Consider the following 7,534-nt stretch of genomic DNA (forward strand, 5'->3'; position numbering starts at 1 on the left):
AATTGGAGAAATAGGTCCAATATTGTACAATCTATCTATACTTTCAGCTTGTTTGTGACAGTGTCTTGTTGTGTACAGCATAAGGGTCTTGAAATCCTACTTCTCCTATCTCAACCTCTCTATTAGTAGTATTGTTTATTTCATGCTTTTACACTATACTATGTTTTTCAGAACAGCTTATATATTTCAAAAGTATTTATATACCCAAGGGAGACATAGACAATTAACTTGGGAGGTGGCTTGTAGGAAAGAGAACAACAAAGAGTGAGACTGAATGCTTTGCTTGACATTTGTAGCTCTTGTCCTTTGAAGAGGACTTTATAAGTTACTCTTTCTCTGAGATGAATGCTTTTCCAAATTATCACAGCCAATGAACCAGAGTCTTATCACACTATTCTTAAGAATATTATCTGTAGGATCTAGTTAGTCATACATATCTATTAGAAGTTTACCAAGTGTCAGGCACTGTCCCTGGTATTTACATAAATTACTTCATTTGATCCTTTCAATCCTTGAGTCAGTTCAAAGAAATTATGATTTAGAACTCTTCACAGGGCAAATGTCAGAAACCAAGATAGACTTAAGACAAAAGCAGATTGTAAATGTGTTGAGCTCCAAAACCCTTCTCTCTGCACAGTCTCTGAAAATATTTTTTTTTCCATTAAGTTCATTGCAAATGCACCTTTTCATATTCTGGAAAATATAAACTAGAAACTGTTATTGAATAAATCACACCAAGAGAAGTTGTAGTTAATGTTTTGATATCATTGGTACTTCAGGAATGTTGTGCAAAAATTTACCATACATTATAAGAAATATGGATGCTCTAATTATAACAGAGGACCACACCCTCTTATTTTCCACAGTGATAGGACCATTGCTATGGCTGTGCATTTCCAGGAGAGGCCGTGAGTCAGCTGAATCGTGGGGTATAGATGTGCGTATAGCTTTGCTTCTATTCATCAGTGTAGAAGCTTCTGCAGCTGTGAAATGGAAGAGTACACTCTTCTCAAGCAGCACTCATGAGAAAACAGTACACAGCCTCTTGCAGGGGGGGCGCACTTGTCCTCCTAACCTCAACATATATTTTAAATCCATTTTAATTTTCACTGTCAGTGATGTTCATGATGTGTTTAAATTCTCATAGTTCATCATCTAATTATTTAACTATTTCCTAATCAGTTTTCCATCTTTAGCTTTTTTTCAAAGTTTTTAATGTATCATACCGGTAAGACTTAAAAAAAAAAAGCATCTCTTATTATACTAATGCCTTTCGCTAAAGTTGTATTAGCCTTTAATGTCTTTTTTTTTTTTTTGGAGCTATGAAAGATTTAAATTTTTTTTTTTAAATAAAAATAACATTTTCTGTTTGTTCTTGTACATACATTTTTTAATGAGCAGAGGAATAATCAGTAAGTGAACAAACTGTTTATAGAGCAGGAATGAACCCTATCTAACTGACGTGCTTTTGACCTGTCCTTTTGCATTCTAAAACACTATTATCATTTGGAGGTAAGCATAAGAAAATCCTGCAAGTGTCTGAAATTTAATTCCTTGTACATTTTCATGTTAAATTGGTGTTGTCTTCATCTGTTCAGCATACTCATATATCACAGAAATACTTATTGAAATGCTTAAGTATGTCCTCATATGTTTAATAATCAACTATTCAAAAAGTGTAGCCTAATTCTTCCTGAAGAGTAGGTTGGAGCAAATGACTTGCCTGTACTTTCAGCTGATAGAATAGGATGCAAGTGATGGAGCCTGACTTCTGTGACTCATTTATAGGTTATTGTATTTTCTTCCTTACTGTTTGCTTATCTACTCTGGGAAAGCCAGAAACCAAGTCATTTAGGACATAAGAACACTAAGGCCACTCCACACATAGGTCTATGTATTAAAAAAATCAGGACTTGTAGGAAATGGTTTGTGAGGAAACTAGGCCATGGGATATAGCCTTGTGAGCTTTGAGGGAATTTAAAGATGCAGACAATGTATTGGTTTAATATGCTTAGCCTACAGGAAGTTGTACTCTTAGAACAACTTGTTGGAGGAAGTGTGACTCTGTGAAGTGCCCTTTGGAGGTTTCCTTCTATGCTCAGGCTCCATGCATTGTGGAAGAAAAGCTCCTAACTGTCTGAGGATACTAGTGTCTCCTGGTTGCCTTTGGATCAGGATGCAAAACTCTCAGCTTTCTCAATAGCACCATGTCTACGTGCATGTTGCCATACATCTTGCTATGATTATAATGGACTAAACCTCTGAAATTGTAAGCCAGCCCCAATTAAATGTTTGGCTTTATAATAGTTTCTTTCATCATGGTGACTCTGCATAACAATGAAAGCCCTAAGACAGAAGAAGATACCAGGGTCTGGGGAAATTACTGTGATAGGCATGGCCTTGCTTTTGTTTGGAGGAATGTGGATCTTGGGACTTTGGAAAGCCATGGAATGCTATAAGAGGGGCTTAATGGGCCATTCTTGTAGGAATATGATGGTGGTGAAGGTGATTTGGACTTTGGGGGCCTGGTGGTGCCTCAAGCAGTTTCATTGAAGAAATTTAGTATGTGACCTAGAGACTGTTCTCCTGATGTTTTGGTGAAGAATGGGGCTGCTTTTTGCCCTTGACTGAGAATCTGAGGCTAAGGAGAAGAAATTGAGATTAATTGCATTGGCAAAGGAAATCTCACAAAAGTACAGCATAGAATTTGTCCTCTGGTTTACTCTCATGAAAAACATTTTAATCAAGCCTAGCAAGCTTAGAAAGGAAAAATACAAAATATATGGGTTAAGAATTAAAGGGCACCAGGAAATAGAATGCAGCTGAATCTCGTATTCATGATGATAATCAGATTAAGAGAGTGGGATCCTCAAGACAAGATCAACAACAAAACATAAACAACAGCTAAGCTTATTGTTTATGGTTTTGCAGTTGTACAAGGGATGGGTACTATTATAAACTGGCTACTGTGTTCATTTATACCTCTAATCTGGAATGAACTACAATCCAGAAATGTAGGGTACACCTGTGATCGAGATCTTGATACACAGATCTTGAAAGACAGGTTGTTTTTTTGTTTGTTTGTTTGTTTTTTGTTTTTTGTTTTTATTTTTATCAAGCCTTGAGGCATAGTGGCCCAGGCATAGTAGTGTATGTCTTTAATTCTAGGAGATAAAGATAAGAAGATCTATGAGTTCAAGGTTTACAGAGCAAGTTCCAGGACAGCAAACATAAGGAGTAAAAGATATAATAGAACAAGGGGGCCATGTTCCAGCTTCAGCGAGCAGCAGAACCTGGCAGCTTCAGCAGTTGCTAGCCTGGGATTGAAGGAGTCATGCAAAGAATTTAAACTTGGCACCATAAAGGGAGCCTTTTAGAGGCTATTGATAAAGCCTAGTTGCAGTGAAAAATCCTATTGTCTTAGAGATGCCAGTATCATGGGATGACCACCAAGACCTCCATGGTGCTCAGTCTTTCCTGGGTGTCACAGTAGAAAAGGTTTAAAAAAATAGCTATACAGTATGAAAAATTATCTATGATAATACAAAGCCTTGAGAGATGACAGACAAAGTAAAGGGTCAATAATAAGTTATAAAACTCATCCCCCCTATTTGAGACAGATTTTAAATACTTGGCCTACATAAAACAAGACTAGACTAGAAATATTTAGCAGTAGCTGTACTGGAAGGTGGTTTTCAATTCCAATGGCTGATATAGTATCAAGAAAAAGCTATGATCATGGAAAATTGTAATAGGTCTAAAGTTGTTAATATCATAAAAGATCAATTGTTAGGTAAAGGTCAATATGCTGATTTAGAAAAGCAGATACAATTTGATGACTCTGTTATTATACAATGTACTTAGCAGTTTTAAGCCTGGGATAAGTTAGAGAAATAAGAAAAATGTCTGTCTTCACAAAGATTATGCAAAGCCCCAACGAGATTTCTACTGACTTTTCCCATAGGTTAATGTTCAGTATAAGCAGGGCAATATCAGATCCAGTTGTAATACAAGTACTAATTGAAACTTTGACTTCCATAAAAGCAAATACATACTGTAAAATTTCTGAGACCTTTAAAAGCTAAATCACCACCCATGAACAGATTAAAATTAATTTTGATATCCACCCTAATGATTATATAATCAGACAAACAATGGTCCTAGAGATCAAAATGTCCATTGTTTTAACTGTAGGAGATGAAGTTATTTGAAAAAAAGATTGTAGATAAGGTCTTCCTAGAGACTTCTCTAGAACACCTGAGCCTTTTTGGATTGTTAGATGTAGTTAAGATAGGCATTGGACTAATAAATGGATATCAACAAGAGATTTTGGAGGTAATCCCTTACCAATGGGAAATTCCCTGTGAGATAATCCTGTAAATATAGGAAACTTTCAAAGGGGGTCTATTACTAACCTGTCAACAAACAATATAAGCCAGCTACTTCCTGTCTATAATCTATAAAACAACTAAAGAAAACAAATTAGGTGTTGGAGATCCAAAGCATGCTTCAGCAGGAAGCACTGCCAATAATTGTGCCATACATAAAAATCTCACACTACCACTTAAAATCCAGTGCAATAAAATACCCATTGAAATTCATGTGCCTCTATCCTCAAAGACTGTAGAAAGGCTTTTAGGAACAAGTAGCCTGACTCCTCAAGGGTTCATTTTGCATCCAGGAATTATAGATGAAGACTTCAAGAGAGAGATTGAGATTACGTGTTATACAAAGAAATGTATGTAGTTTAAGGTGGGATATGGGATTGCCCAGCTTTTAATGCTTCCATATGTCAAAGGCAGAGCAGCTCCATTTGAAAGCACAGGAGGATTTAGAAGTACAGTAGACCGTTTTAGTTTTTTATTTCGTTTTTGTTTGTTTGTTTGTTTGTTTGTTTTTCAAAATGTTAGTGATGACCAGAGACCAAAATTAAAATTAAATTATACTGAAATTGAAAGTTTAGTGGATACAGAAGCTGATGTAACTATAACCACAAGAGAACCTTAGGTCCCAAATCAACCCCTTCAGATAGTAACTACACAGTTTATTGGTATTAGAACATTATCTTGAGCAATATCAACTGTAAGGCAATTTAAATGGTTTGAAACAGAAGTTCAAATAAAAAGGTTAAAGGCTTATGTGGGACATATAGAGATAAACATATGAGGAAGACACCTACTACAACAATAGGGAATTCAGATTATTATTTCTGCAGTCTCAGAAAATGGATACCTGTTTTAACTAACACTTTATATTCACATCTTAAGTAATATGGTATGGTTGTTTCTGTGTTTAAATGGGCAAGAAGCCCAACTGACTAGTATGGAGTTATGCATGTGTGCATTTATAAGGATCCTATTGGGCATTGATAAACAGAAAAATGTAATAAGATTAGCTGAAAGGCAATGGACTCTAGAAAAAAACTACTGAATTATATCAACCTGAATACTTAAAGATGTTTTAACATCAGAATTGAGCCAAAAAATTAGAATGAATTGCCAGAGTTAGTTGGAGGCCAAGCAGAGCAATTCAGCAAGAACCCAAGAGAAGCCAGATTGAATCATTCAGCTTGGAGAGGAGTTTGGGCTCAAAGATCTGAGTTGTCTCAGCCAGTCAGAGTTCAGAAATAAGTGGAAAGAGTAAGCTTATTCAACAGTAAGCCTTTGAGAAAACAATTATATCTGGTGAATAAAACTCACTTATATAAGTTGGATGATCTTAAAGAAGTAGTTGAACTTCCAGTTTTCCCTGTCTTCCTTGCGTATTAAAGCAGAAACCACTACTATTATTTTGCTAAAGAAACAGACTCTCAATTCTCATCAGAGAAAATTTTCTCCTTTTGTAGTAAATTCTGATGAACACAGAGACACACAGCTATTTGAAGTGTAGAGAATAAGAAATTGTGAGTGGAGCAGTGGTGGCTCACACCTTTAATCCCAGCACTTGGGGGACAGAGGCAGGTGGATTTCTGAGTTCGTGGCCAGCCTGGTCTACAGAATGAGTTCCAGGACAGCCAGGGCTAAACAGAGAAACCCTGTCTTAAAAAACCAAGAAAATAAAAGAAAAAAAAGAAAAAAAATAGTGGACTATTCAGCATTAGACAGAACAAATATATCACATACCCCTTCCTCCAAAATTCAGAGATGATTTCCAAAGTGGAACCAGAGTGTGTGAGGGCCGGACACTGTGGATGAGCACAGAAAATTTACACAGTGATTTTGAGACACAGTGGGGCACTTGCATATATGAACTCACAGAAGCGATGACAACAGGTTCATGCAAAACACCCTGCATAGAGGGGAGGTGGTCACCCCTTGATGAAGATTTATTGAGAACTTATAGAGTAGTTGTAGTTTACCACACTCTAGTGGATGGCCATACACCCAAGAATACAGAGTTAGACAGATTATAAAAGGAGATTACAAGGTTGTAAAGAAGTGGAATAAGGAGTCTGAGCTGGATAGTTTGAAGAATCAGGTGAATATAATCAAAATGAAATGTATAAAGTTTTCAAACTGTTAATAAAAATATATGTGCACATACATTGATGTACATGCATAGGCTCATCTCCCATCTGCTTCACTACTGTCAACTAACTATGAAAAAATGCTATATCAAATTTTTAAATAAATTACAGAGATTTGGGATGTGGTAGGATGGGTCCTACTCACAATACTCAGAATGCGGAAGCAGGTAGATCTCAGTAATTTGAAACCACCATGGTTTATGCAAGTTCCCAGTGGAAGGTACATAGTAAAGTCCTGTCTCAAAAGAATCAAACAAAAAATCTCCCACCATGGTCATAAATAATTAAGTGTGTTACCTCTATATTCTTACCACATACAAAGTAATAAAAACTATATAATATATTATGGTATGCTTGGGCTTCAGAATTGGAGATACAGTTCACAACTCATCATCAGCATTAGCAACTGTACAATGTCATAATAATTATAAAGTGCTTTGGAGCAATATTTCTTTATTACCATGATAAGTATATTATGGGTCTTTATATTGTGAATGTCTTTTTTAGACTACAATATTCTGTGTGAAAGCTTTACTTCTTTATTTTCTTATTTTAAAATAAATACTGCATTTCAAGTTATTTATGTATTGTGAATTATAGTTTTACAAATGCTATATATGTTTTCTTGTTGTATATGGACTGACATAGAAATCTGTGTGATTAATATTAGAGTCAGTTTACAAAAATGTATACTTAAGCTGAAATGGCATGTTTTTATCCCATCTTCTTAAAATTTTGCTCCTTGATTATATTTATAGTATACTATACCAGGTAGTTGCAAAATCACTTCTTGAATATGAAATGCTCTTATAATTAGAACCATAGCTTTGTAAAATGTGAGTGGAGACATAAAATACAATGGACTCTTTAGTTGGCATACTGTTTTATGTGTTTATTTATAGAAATGGGTATCAGTAGAATTCCTGTATTTCAAATACTTCTTGCCAAAGTAATAAACCAAAATAATGCAGCTCCTTTAAATAGAATAATGCAAATAAAGCATTTGAG

The 7,534-nt window shown here is 35.4% G+C and overlaps 1 pseudogene; it reads right to left on the reverse strand.

The window, feature by feature from the left end:
* LOC116088988 overlaps positions 1-6,164 on the reverse strand; it is a 13,533-nt pseudogene extending 7,369 nt beyond the window's left edge.
* Between the last annotated feature and the right edge of the window lie 1,370 nt (positions 6,165-7,534).

Source organism: Mastomys coucha, unplaced genomic scaffold, assembly GCF_008632895.1.
Source record: "Mastomys coucha isolate ucsf_1 unplaced genomic scaffold, UCSF_Mcou_1 pScaffold14, whole genome shotgun sequence".
Taxonomy (NCBI): Eukaryota; Metazoa; Chordata; class Mammalia; order Rodentia; family Muridae; genus Mastomys; species Mastomys coucha.